Raw genomic sequence first — 14,490 nt, forward strand, 5'->3', positions numbered from 1 at the left:
TGAAGTCCCTCAGGACAAGCTTCGGATAACCATTTCTCCGGCTTTTGAACAACTCGCCAAGCTTATCTGACGTTCATAAAATACAATCCGCAAGATGATTAAGATTTTTGAACGCGCGTATCAAATATTTCACCAGTCCATTTTCACAAGAGAAGCTTTTCAGCTTTTTCTTGTAGTTTTGTGAGACATTGATATCAGAAATTTGCACGAACACTAGTATGAAATGTGATTTCGCGCCAACTGTTGCGCAATGATCCTGGTGAGGATTAACATATTTCATTTTCTTTCTGGTAATAAACACTGCTTTTGCATTTTATTTTTATGTTGCTGAGTCCAAGCATATAGATATGGCTAGTCGGCAGTAGTTATTCTTCGTTTGCTCTTCTTCGAGAGGAGGTCATTTTTTGCGGTAGACTAGAGGTATCATACCGTACGCAACTCTGTCCGACGCCGAAGTACGTCTTAGCGCAGAGTGAAATAATTTGTCGGGAATAACGGATACTAAAATCTACGTATAAAATAAATATATTTAAATCAAATTATTCGCATGTTTTGAAGTTCGTGGTCAAAGTCCTAATGATTGCAAGCTATGCATTACTAAATTCTGCTCAACATTTTACAATGCTTAGCAGACCTTTGTTTGCAATAAAATGTCAAGAATATAAAAGGGCAATTAAAAAAATGGTTCAGAACTTGTCGATGTGGTTCAAGAGGAAAATATTTTCAACCTGTAGCTGTGTCGGTATCAAGAATTCAACAATTTATGCTGCTGAAAGATACGTTACGAGGCTCGGGGGTGAAATGACTCCTCACAGCCGCCTTAGATATAGTCCCACTGCTTTGTTAGTATTCATTACGGCACCTCAGACGACGCAGCAAGGTACGCGATAAGCCAATGTCTTTGATTCCGCTCCCACGCATTACATGGGGCATTAATCGGCATTCTTTCATCAGCGTTCTTTTAAATTACTTGTATGTAAAATGATTACACGTTTTTTCTTGCGTCATCAGGAAAACATACGACAATTAGTAACCTTTTCTTCTCTTCTAATGTAATTTTCTCTGTGAGAATGCCACTATGGTCGCACTTGTGACTCCAACAAAACACAGCCGGCCAAGAGGTGCTGCTGCAGGCCTCACAAATTGATGCGTTTCAGCTCCGTGCACGGACAAAATTGCCCTATTTAGAGCAAATTCGCCTTTTAAAAGTCAACAACACAAGTAGCAGAACGACAAAGAAAGCCAGGTGACACAAATTTGCGAATCTTCCAGAAAAAGTTTACTTTGCCTCACAACTAATTATTCATTTAAAGTCATTTCACATTCTTTCTCCATCTGAAATGTAGCTAATGATGCCGCTGCGGCGCTGACGCGAAAATCTTCTAAGAAAAGTAATTAACGCTCTCTTGTGCGTAGCTGGTCTAACAAGCAATATTCTGGCTGAATGCGCTATCAGTGTGAAGCGCTCAAACAGCGTGCTAGATCTGCTGCGATCTAAAGAATAAAAGAACATCGTCCTCTGTGCTTTATATGTAAGAGATGACAAGTGCCTAGAAAGGCGCGCCAAAACCGAGTAAGCCCACATTACTGAACAGGAGTTTTAGAAGGTGGTTCCTGTGTTGGTATGTTGGTCAATATTACGGAAGCTAAAAGATTTGAAGTACGACTTAGAGTGCCAAGCATACATGAGAACTGTAAGCCTGAAATCTGTGTTCCAACTGCCAAGTTGAAGAATCTTACTTCGCAGCTATCAATATTTTGGAGCACATGACCCGTGCATCCAATAATGAATGTTTTCAAAGAGGTGGTTCTGGATGCGCTTGGATCACATTTAATTCTGAAACAAAAACAAACGTTCTTCATAGCCTTCTAAGCACTGCGTCATCCTTGTTTCTCGCAAATTTTCGCGCTATGTGTGTTGCGCACGTGAGCACGACAGAGGATGTGAGGGCACTAAGAGGCACATACTTTGTTTTTCGCGAAATGGGCCACGAGGCATAGGTTCAGCAATAATGAAGAGATTGCAGGAAGAAGAGGTAGTTGGTAGGAAATAGATGAAATGAAGGCCTGACTTAATGTTCAGGAGAGCAAGCTGCAGGGCTAGTTGGTGAAGCATGTTAAATAGAATTCAGCGCAAAAAAGACGGACAAGGGACGAAGTAAGGGACACAGAGACGTTCACGAGCGCTAAACGCTCGTGAACGTCTCTGTGTCCCTTACTTCGTCCCTTGTCCGTGTTTATTTTGCGCTGAATTCTATTTAACTGACTTAATGTGGTTGCCGCAAAGGTTGCGCATGCAGCGATTGTGCGAGATACACTTTTCATACAAACATTTGCGCTTCCACCGCAGGAGTATTTCCCTCAAAAGCCGTCACTGGGCACCTGTGCATGACATCTCCCACACCACGAATGTCGGGTGAAGCGCCACAGTAAAGCCACTTGTCGGTGAGCGCAACATAGAGAAGTAGAGGTTACCGGCGTGCCCAGAATTGATGTATTGCAGGGTGAAGGACGTTTCTGCTTCACTACGGAAAGAACCATTTTCGAGGAGCGTTTATAGCACAAAACCACTCGCTCTGAGAAAAAACCTTTATCTCTTTTTTCTTCAACATATTCTAAAGCAGTCGAAACGCTGAAACGCTACCTTCTATTTCCAAATTCTTGTCGGGGAACTATCGTTACTCTTTCGCTCACAGATATTTCACATCATGATATATCCTTTTTCAGTTGAGTGGTTGAAGACGACGTGAAACAAACACTTTAATTTGGAATGCAGAGAACATGATTCTTTTTCAATCCCTCATGACGATTGGCTCGAGGATGGTCGGGAAAGAGTACGCTATTTGGTTATTGTCCTAACTAATCCAAACTATTCCTTTGAATGGAGTAAGTATACACGTGGGAAAGGTATTAAGAGCAGAAATTCGCTTTGCACATAGACGGAAGTAAACGCCGACAAGGCAATGCAAATGATTTCTTTGGGTGTGTAGTGGGTAGCCACAAGAGTAGACACGCGATCAAAGCGGACTCAGGATTAGTTGTATTTACTAATCGTCATCTTCCTGGCTTCATATTTGCACTGTCGCTTCTTGCCACTTTAATGCAGGGTCTTCCTCCGTTATTTCTGGCAGGCCTTGCTGCGGGTCTTGCTCTGGCGGACATTCTGCGGTATTCCTTTCAGATACTCCCCAAACGCATTTATTCTGCTTGTTAGGAAACACCCCAATTCTTCACTCTAAATCATGCAGGCAAGACTAGAGCCTTCCTGCTAGTTTTATCCTCTGGTTCTTTTTTTTCGTACCTGTTTCGTTTCACTTTATTCGTAGCCCACAAGAAAAAAATTATCATGAGTAGCTCCCTAGAACGAGTGGGAAATACACAGTAAGTCTGCATCATGCGATAAATGCGGGTTAACTTGAGAATAAGTTTTATTTTTATTGTGTCATGGTTACCGTCGTTAAGCTGCCATCAGCTTTTGTTTGCTTACACACGAAACTCTTGCAACTGCCCTTGCTTGGAGTGCACAGCGGAGCCCTCGTGTCCATATCTATAGAGATTGTCTCGCTCATACTAGTTACTTCCGGGGTAATATTTTACCATCTTGTAAACTCGCAAATATCATACACGTGTTTTCTGTGTGCCTGTCGGGTTAACTCACCGACCCTGTGAACGGCCGCGGTTCTGTCGCAGCGCTAATGCAGAATATTTAAGCAGAGACACACGTTAATTAAAGGTACACTTACTCCTGGCGGTGTACGAAATTCCGTGCACTATTTAATTAAAAGTCGGCCGTCCTGCTTAATCGAGGCGACTGCGGCTCATTCTTCAGTTCTATGAATCTTCCCTAATTACATTCTATAGCTTAGCTTTAGTTCGAAGCATTAGGGTCGATTCAACGTAATATACTCTTGCTACAATCAGAAACTAAAATTACGAGCGGAAACTCATTTTAGCGCTTTAAATAGACACCTTCCACTTCATAGTTGTCTGCCAGCGAACGCTTCCTCTGTGCAACACAAGCAACGCTGTAATTCTGGCTGAGGATTAATTTCGTACAGTGTTCGAATTTATCTGCCACTGCATTTAGGGCTGACGAGACAGCAGTGCTGGGACTTTGGTCTGCCACTCTCCCTACCGGACGTTCATGCGTGCTTACTCTGGCGGTAACGCGTTCATGCTGTCGGCGCTCAATTACAGAGTCCCGCGACAAACACGCGGCAGTTTCAATAATGGCTAAATGTGTGTCTTTGTCTCAAAACACTCGATCGTGCGTAATTAAAATCCAGCCTCCCTTCAACTCAAAGGAGAGTCAAACTCATTTTCACTCTTATTGACATCCAGTAATTGCATCCCACATCACAGCCTTCTTTTAAAAGAAGAGGAAATGTGCATGAAATTAAGAATGAAAATGTAATTTTGATAGGAAACGTATTCACATGCGACAAGTTAGAAGCTTTCCACCCGCATGATATCCCACCGCTCATGTGCCACCAAACTCAACACAGCTCTATACTGTCTAATTTTCTGCCAGCGAACAGATGCGCGGTGGAAAGAAAGACATGCTGCAATTATGGCTGAGAGTTTCGTGGATTATTTCACTTTACCCGATACGGTGTTTACTGCTCACGTGGCAGGGGGTGTGAGAAGGTGTTCGCGCACGGTCGCTACCCAAAGTTCATGAAAGCTAGCTGCTGCGCACACGCCTTGAGCTATTCGGAATTTAATTGCAGAGTCCCGTACAGAGACCCGTAGTTGGAATGAAGCCTGCCGGCATTTCTCCGTCTGAAAACACTCGGTCGTGCTGCGGGTCGGGAGGAGGTAAAATTACGCTTCATTTATCTGATTTGACCCTGCAGCATAGGTGGAGGCTATTTGACGTCGGGAAACAGAGAAAATATACTTCCTTTCTGGCCTGTTGCAGCTGTTTGCCCTTTATGCGCCTATATAACTCTGTATATTGGTGAGTTGTATATCAATTAATTTGTATATACTGTCAATCTCATAGGAGATTACAACAGGAAGAGCATAAGTTGAACAATTCTAATAAAAAAGCAAGTGAGGAACAGAAAACAAACACTGGATGTCAAGGACTCAGCATAGTCAACAACATGAGTGCAATAGAATACAACAAAGTCGGGAAGAGGTGCCCTGGTATAAATATATGCTGACAATGAACATCATGTCTAGCTGTCTGGAAGATGTGCTCATTTCCCAGAACACTCGAAGGCTATTGTTTCATTATTTCATACGTAACAGGATTTCTACGAGGGCTGCAGAGGGACATAATAACGAGTAGTTGGTAGTGATTTGGTCAAAGCTACTCCATTCAATTATAGCAGGCTGTAGGAACTGTCTTTCTATTTGTTTTTTAAGAAAAACATAATGCAAATTGTATTACACCGATACAAAATGTGATCCCCTTGGCACTATTTACAGATAAAACACAGAATTATTACTTAAAATTCTTGAATATTCTAAGCCAAAAATGTTACCATTGAAACCTTTCATCGAAGACTCCGCGATTTAGCATCTAGGAGTGCGAAACCCGATTGCAGCAATTTAACATTTACCAACCTATAGGCGTGCGCATTGTTCAGAACGGAGACAACCAAGTGAAGAGGAATTTTCACGCGAGGCCTCCCTTGCGCTGCCAGCAGACTCCACTCTAAAAGCCGTCAGTGCGGTGTCGCCGCGGAGATATCTTCCTATATTTACTGTAGAAATGGTTCGCCAACGAATCACTTTGGTCAGCCAGACGCTGCGTTGCGCTACCACGTTTAGATAACCAAGCATTTGAGAAAGAACGTTTTCCCCAGGGCGGAACGGCGGCTGCGACGTAAGAAAGGGAACTTCCCCACCGTGTTCTGGGGTCTGAAGTCGGCGACGTTTCTGGAAACCAACCGACCCTCCTGACTGAAGTGGCTAACGATGGTCTCAATCCCCTTCCTTCAACTTGAGGCACCGCGTCATGAATCTTCATGATCCTTCGACTTGAGGCATTTCTAGTAAACACTAGTCAATGACCAATGCGACTAGTCCATGCTATCTATAGTCCTTCATCTCCATCACCAGCGGTGTTACTGAGAGGCTGCGACATATCGATATTGTTAAAGGAAGAGCGTACCCTCGCCACCGGAAGAGCAGCCAGACTACAACACTGCCGCCTTGTGGGGTGGGCGGCTTGCCAAAAATAATGACTGACCAATTGATTGGAATTTTAAAATGTAGCGATAATCTCTTGCTAGACATCTCGGCCTGATCAACCCTATTAAAGCATCCAGACGTCATATTTGCGAGCACTTGTTGATTTTTGTAAACATATAAAAAAAATCTCTTCTAAACTGCTCTTCTCGAAGCACACCCTCCTCATCACATCACAGCAGTAGCCTTTTGACACTAGACCCTTGGACCCCGACATGGCCTAGACGACCCAGGCGAAACAAGGGCCCACAACTAAGAACATCCAAGACGCCTGGATCTTTGCCGTTGTGGGATGTTTTTGAGATGTGAGTGATGAACTTCGTAAGTAATTTAACAGAAAGACATTTGAAGCACGCGTCTGGTTAACTTTCACTAGCACCCCTCTGTGCCGACTGCGCTCACCGCGGTAATTATAAATGATTCGCCTGCTTATGTGGCATTGCGCTGCAAACAAAAGAGCCATCCTGCTGCCTCAGTCGTCCGTCACTCAATCATGAAAGAAACTATCTTCATCAATGTTTCCTTGCCTTCACTGCTACTCCGTTTTCTGAAAGGTTTTCGCCGCAAAACGTTGCGAACAAGCAGCACAAGCTGGAGGCAAAAACTTCTTCCAGAGAGAACAAATAAATGAATAAATAAATATATAATCTGCATCCAGTCAAAACGCAAAAATTATGAGCAAAGTTTAGCAGGCTCCTACTGGAGAAAAGGTGATGCCGGACGTTGATATCTTAGTGTATTTGCGAGAGTGCACACTTGTTACGCGTATCCGCATGAATCTTACTGTTATCTTGCTCATCGATTTATTATCCCTCTATCTGTAGCGTTTATGCCCAAGGTGGCAGTAGAAAACTGGGCTCATTATGCCAGACAAGTACGCCTCCGGCAAAACCGGTACGATGAGCAGGCCACTCTTGGAGGAGCTTGTACTACGTGCCTGGCTTGACGGATGGAAAGCTCAAAAGGTCACGAGGACACTTATTCGTTTCTTTCGCTACATGACTACCGACTAGGGGTTCTGATCACGCGCACTGGTAATGTGCTTCTACTAGCCCAACTCTCTTCCATAGATGTATGCACCATTTATAACCCTCTTTTTTCTCCTCTTCTCCCTCCTTGGTGCACAGTATCAGGCCAGATTATTATACTCCTGGACGAACCGTCAGAAGTCTTCGAAAATATACCTTTCTCTCAAGGTTTCACAAGAAGCATATTAATTTCAGCCTAGCACGCTAATAAAATTTCTCCTACCATTGCGCCACATGTAACAAGTGTTCTGTTTCAGTTGTTATTCAAATCGTAAAAGGTCAGAAAATAGAAATAGGAAGCATAGCGGTGAGCTGCAAGGTCCGCGACGGATATAAAAAGACCCGGTATATTCAAACACACCTCATGCGCTCGATATTAATGCGAAAGCATTTCTTAGCTCATCAATGGCGTTCGTCTGAGAAGACAGATCCATAGCCAATACAGCACTAGCCGTAAAACAATCCATATGACTGGCTAAACTGGCTAAACAGCCCTTTCAGACTTTAATTAAAAACAAAAATTAAATAACAACATAACTGACATTTTAAAAGTAAGAACAAACAAAGAACAAGGAAACAACAACGAATAACAAAAATAAAAATAACAAATAATACAAAAACTACACCAAAAAAAACAAAAACACTAAAAGGAGAAAGAGAGGACCGGGAAAGGCTTTCGCATTTGCGCTCTTAAGCTGACTTAGGTATGAAGTTGTAATTTTTTGTTGGTGCTAGTCCTTCCCAAATAGCTATGTGGTGTTTCGTACAAGTTAATTGGGCAGTGGCTACGCCACTGCACTGGACAGAAAAAAAAACGGCGAGATAGATAGCAGCTTCTGTAAAATGGGCACTTAAGGATAATCCGGTGTCTAGACCGCAGCGTCCGCAAGAAATCAAGGCCGGGTAGCAAACACTGCCAAACCCGTGCACGTCTTTCTCTCCCACATGGCGAGTGTGCTGTCAGGCAGAAACAACCGCGCTCGCCGGCAGGTGGTGGTCTTCGATCAACGAACGCGAAACAAGACGGATATACAAAGAGAAGCGCACTATTTCGAGATGAAGCAATCTCTCCGTTCGAACCAAGTGTGGCTGAGAGAAAGCCGCGAATGTTTCGAGATTCGCGCATTTTTTTACGAGGTGCTGTTTGGTTTCCCAACGTTGGGCTTGCGCACGTTAATTATTTGCAGAAGCAAAATAAGTGCGCTCTTTTTTTTTCTCCGGAGCTCGCAAGGGGCGTCACTCAAAGATAAATAGAAAAGCGGGTCGATAAACGTGCCTCAGGGCTCCGGGATGAACCACAGCATTCAATATTGAGAAGGTGCGATGCTAGGGCAAGGCAAAAATTGTTTTGATTCGCTTAAGGGACGAGTCTGAGAGCATCTTTACGGATCAGTGGATAGCCGCTGCCCAAAATATTGCTAAGAGTTGGTTGCTGAATTTTTGTTTTCTGAAGGCGCGTACGTGACATATAATACAAGCAATTTAACACAAACCAATACCAGCTTTCCTTCTTGAGCTATTGCAGCCAGAGTGTGTCGCGAAAAGCAGCACTGCTGGCACAATGCGGCAAACTTCTCTAAAGTGTTTTTTGTAATTGCCCAGAATTCAATCAGAAGCGCACAGCAGTATTTCCGTCGAAATGAAATAGAAAAGGAACCGTGTGCTGTGTGATGAATGGGCTCGTTAGAGAACACCGGATTAAATTAATTAATCTCGAGCCTTCTACTACCGCAAATTTCTGTAAAGTGTCATTTAGTCCGCCAGAATTTAATGACGGACGCAAGGCCGTATTTCCGTCAAAATAAAATACGAAAACGGCTGTGTGCTGTGAAATGTGTGGTTCGTTGAAGATCCCCGGGTTAAGTAAACTAAGCCTTAGCCCTCCACTACGGTGTCTCTCGTAATCTACATTTCCCTTGGTTACATTAAGCCCTAAAATTCATAATTCATGGAGGTGACAAGAATTTAGAGTTTTACAACATTTTGAAAAGCGCAGTTTTAGTTTCTTTAGAACAAAAAACTCAATGATCTCTGAAGACGAAATTTTCCATGGTAAAATTGTGTAAAAAAAGTTTTTGATTTTATCTACTCATACGAGCGTACTAATTTGTGGCAATGCAAAAACGCTCCTTTGTAATCAACCGCGACGAGCGCACTGAGCTGATCAAATTTTTTTGCAGTGGATACTGTCGTGCCGGCGCCCACATTTCGCTGGCGGGCCTGTCTAAACCAGCGCTGCGCGTCCGCCGGCGCTCAAAGCAGGCCCAGACTTTATCGGACAAGTCGCGACATGCAGCGTGACTCATCCCGCCGCCGCGGCGCCGACACGGACCCTTCCTCCTCTCCTCCTCTCCGTCGGTGCGAATTCCTCCGACGCTCGCCGGCTCTCGACCATTGGTCTAATTTGAACGGTGGCCAGTGATTGGAGGATTTGAACGGCTGGCTGCCGTAACCGTTACCAGCGGCTATAAAAACGGAGCCGCGCTGAACCCGAGCAGCAGACGGGCAGCAGAAGAGCCATCACGCCGGAGCTACGCTCGCCGCCGGGGCCGCCCTTCTTCTGTGTGCCTGCCCGTGGTGCTCATGACCCTTGTATCATGTAAAAGCCCTTGTACATACTGTACATAAACGTTCTTTTACTCACCGTCGCCTCGACCGTTTCCTGGCTCGGACTCCCATTCCCAACAGTGGTGGCAGCGGTGGGATGCCCCAAAACCCAACAATACGGAGTAAATACGCATGACACAGAGCCCAGAACCTGGTCTGCAGTTCGTAGTATTGTCACTGCAATCGCAGCTTCCGTAAAAAATCGAAACATTAAAAAATTACGATTATGTGAGTCTTGTTCTTTTAATCGGGAGCTTTCGGATATTATTAGCCTGCGGACATTTTCGTTGCCACCGGAACCAGAGCAGGAAAGAGAGCATTGACATTTCGACCGCAGGCGGTCTCTTCCCCAGATGGGATTAGAATGGCCTTCAATGTCAACTTCTAATAACAGAGGTCAGCTGCAGCGGCAGATCGCCCCTAGTTACTCCAGAAAAAGAGACCAAACCCGTCCTGTGGCGTTGAAACCGGGATCAAGATATTTGTAACTTTTCTTTAGAATAGAAACCCAATGGGCCACTTTTCCGACGATAGCGAAAACGTTAATAGGAAAATACATGCAAGCATGCCGAGGGGAGATCTGTGGATATATTGACTGATAGCATGTTAAAACTAGTCCAGACGAGTCTGTTCCAACAACTGAAATTTTATTGAAGGAAAGCAGTAAAAGAAGAATCGCAAAGTGATGCGTGCGCACAAAACCTCAAAGCAGTGAAATGGCGAAAGGACAATCGAAAGTAAATGGCGTACCAGTGAATCATCGGAAAAAGCAAATTCCTTACGGTATATGTTCACCGGCGCCTTAGCCGCACGAGTGTCTTTATCCTTACCGATTTAGTAAACGTCAACTAACTCCCTACTTGCTTTTTGGGATGATTCACTAGTATGTTAGTGACTTTCGATTGTTGCTTCGCCCTTTCACTGCTTTGGGGATTGGTGCGGGAGCATTTCTTTGCAAGTCTTCTTTTACCGCTTTCCTCTAATACAATTTCAGTTTTAGTCCAGCCTTGCCTTGTGCCCTTCTCTTCGCCTGTGTAGTGTCTTCCGGTTGGTTTTATGATGAATCAGTAGTAACTCGCCAGTCGTCAGCCTTGTTGATTGTTACAGTGAAATGCTACAGTATGTGATAAAATTGCGTTCATAAACTCTGTCCCACTGTTAAATGGTTTTTGTACATAATTGCTGCGTATGCTTTAGTGCCCCGCTTTTTTGCCGGATCTTCTCGTATGGTGCGCTATTTACACGACTCCTTTCTATCAAGGAACTACGAGACTCGCGTGCTCACGCTTACGCTTCCTTGCGTGAACCAGTCCCTCAACGAAGGTGGGATAAGTTGAAGGATTTCCTCCGGTCATCAAAAATGGCGACAGTTTCACAAGTCTCACCTTTGTCGTCAGTGGAACTTTGGTCGCAAGAATGGGAAGACCGGTGTTGATGATCGATATTCTGTCACGAAAATCCCCAGGTTATATAAGGCGCATATACCCTGTGCGCAGAAAGTGCAAAGGTAAAATGAAGGGTTGGCTACAGGACAAACTCAATATAAGGCATATCCCGATTGGAGGGAAAGTTTTTTTCTCCTCACATACGTAGATCATCTAGAACATGCCACTGATTTGAAAAATGCGTAGATAAATAGGGAAGAATTCGATAAAAAAGAACATGTGAATCCTCCTACCCTTTAATCAAAAGTAGTACGCCCCTGCTCAACTGTTTTTGTTCATAAAAGCACTTGTTTACTTACCAAGCCTAAGATTCAGCTTGATCATTCCGATTTTGTTTCGATGTGATTTTGTGCCTAGTGCCGCGATTGCGTAATAAACATCTGAGTTGGCATTTATACAATTCCTCTCACCTGCTTCAAAAAGAACATTGATGAACTGTCAGTGTGTGCATATTATTATTGATGATACTGTAAGTGCGGAGTACTTGGGCTTCTTCCCATTTTTTTATGTCCCTATTTCAGATGATAAGGTATGCTCACAGAAATTTGCTTGGAAGAAGAGGTGAGGTAGGCAACGGCGTGCCGGTCATATTGCCAGCAGTTATTTCACATGTTTCCGACTCCAGTCTTTAAAGAAGTGGGGAATAAATCAGATTTCTGCATCGGCGCTACGTTTTCGTTCTACTTATCCGCACATATTTGCAATGAACCACTCAACAATAGACACCTTTAGCATATCGTGCGCCGTGTTACCGTTACCGGGGTACCGGGATCCCGCCCAGCACCGGTGAGCACGCGCTGGTTGGTCAGGATGCTGTAGGCCTGCGCGCAGCTGCCTACAGCGGCCGGGTACCTTGCGCCATCTGGCGCCATCAAGGTGATTTGCGCATGCGCATTGGCGGCGAGCGGGCTTCTGGTACTTCGGTTCCGGTAAAGGTAGTACGGTACACGGTATGCTAATGGTTTCTATTATCGCGTCAAAGCGCTCCTTTCTTTGTGTACACAAACTTACAATAGTGAGAGCTGTTTATTTTTTATTCAGAACAATGCGATTTGACAATTTCTTTCATGCACCGCCGCTTCCCACTACAGCGATCTTACCACTTTCCACGCAGCGCATTGCAATGCGCTCGAGAAGGATACAAGCTTCATTCATTCAACCTTGCAGCTGCCATAATCCCTTGCTTTTGTGAGTTTGCCAGCCTTGTGCACCCAGTGTCGTTTTCAAATTTCCCCAGAAAACAAAGTGCAGTGAAGCTAAGCGCACGTGTCATAAACTAGGAAGAAAACAAATGCGAAATAAATACTGACAAAGAATGTATTTCACAGGGTGTGCCTTTCGATGAGAGACACGGAAACAGCTACCGCACTGAAATGGGAAATACAAACGTGAAGCTGTGTAAAGCGCATATACACCGCTTGTTGTACGCTGTTGCTTTCAGTAAATTCAATCTGTTTTTTTTTTATTTCTTTCTGTAAACTACGATTTATTTTCCGCTACATCTGTTTGCCTTCTTCATTTCTGTTTTCTCACTGTTTTTTTATCTTTCCGTGCTCCTATGTCTCACCTGTTGCAGGATTTCGGATGAATAAAAACATGCAAGTCGCTTTCATGTGGATAAGAAACAATTGTTTACTGATAATTTTTAAAGGCTATGTTCCGGAGCAAAAATATTCCCGCCATGAACAAAGAGCAAATTCACAAACTTGCTTTTTTCGCGCATTTCTTCACTCGCTCATTTCAGTCCCTGTTGTGGGAGGCGACCTGCCAACTCTCCCGAAAAAGAAACAAATAACTAAATCTTCAGAATAGTGGATGGGGAGGATAGAGGCTTCTGCCAACTGAGCCACCTTTTTTTTTGCCTAACGACGCTGCTACTACTATTGCAGCAAAATGAACTGACAGCAAGCAAGATACGAGGAGCGATCAGTAATCTTATTCTCAATGTGTAAATGATTTTTATTCAGACTTATTTGAAAGACGCCACAGAGTTTGTGAAACTCTTTCTGGCTGATTGATGGGCTTCTGATCCTTATGTGGGGGCATTAAAATTACCTGCCATGCTAGAAATTTTCGCCCAGTGAGGAACACTATTTTCCACATCCTTTTTGGGAAATGAGAGTTTCTAGGCGCTTAAGTCGCATATTTCGCGCAAAGAAGGGCGTGTGGCCTGAAAACGTTCGAGTAAGACTCCACATTGAAATGAACATGCGAAGCGTTCTATTTACAAAGACAAAAATTGTTTTTTTAAAACACTGCCCAGAATTTTCTCTCCATTTCCAAACCTATATTGACTTGTCTCTGAAAGTCTAGATTTTAGGTGTTTCCTTATAATATAAATGCCCTGAAATCTCATGGAGCAAAGCGGGTGTTTTTAGGAGAATGGCGTGAGATGCTCATTCCTTCTCAGATAACATGCAAAGAACGAGTGTACCAAAAATTAACAGGACATCACGGCTGTTGAGGAGGTCTAAACGGAAATACGGTGCCCACAATAAGAAGCCCACAATAGGTTTCTAAACCTGAAATTTGCGTCGCGCAGCGTCAGAGTAACTGCCCAAGAAGAAATTATTTTCCAGCATTTATTTTCATGTTGTATACTTTTATGACGTCATGAAAACGCTTCGACGTTTGGCTTTGCTCTGAACTTCGTTGTTCCAAGAGAGAAGCAAAAGAAAACTCCTCTTGTAATTAGAAACTCGCTGATAACTTATTCTTTCGGAACAAAAGTGCATTTAATACCCATTTTACCATGCCAATTTCTTTATTATGTTACTAGCAAACCTGACCTCTTAGAGCGATGCTAGATATTGCATCAAAACTCTTTTCTGTATACGTGAGCGATCACCAGAACGGTTTTGGTAAAGCGGAGTGATTTCGGTATTTTTAAACTATAATGTAAACTCTCCCATTGCGATCAATGCAATGAAACTGTGAACTTTTTTTTTTGATAATTATTGCGTTCAATCTCTCATACTAAGAAAACATTTCCAGAACAACACCTTCCATCATTGTTTAGAATGCAGACATTTGCATTACCGAACAATTGCTTTAAGAATACAGCGCCTCATAGCCGGCGTAGCTGCGAAGATTCAAAGCCTAGAACGAGAAATTACAGCACTGATTTCAACAAAACATTCCTAAACAATGTTCCCACTCACTTTCTCCCAGCCTACTTCCTCTAGCAGAGACGCTGCCCTTTTTCGCAA

This window comes from Amblyomma mixtum, chromosome 1, assembly GCF_055824585.1.
Source record: "Amblyomma mixtum isolate Tamu chromosome 1, ASM5582458v1, whole genome shotgun sequence".
In the NCBI taxonomy this organism is placed as follows: Eukaryota; Metazoa; Arthropoda; class Arachnida; order Ixodida; family Ixodidae; genus Amblyomma; species Amblyomma mixtum.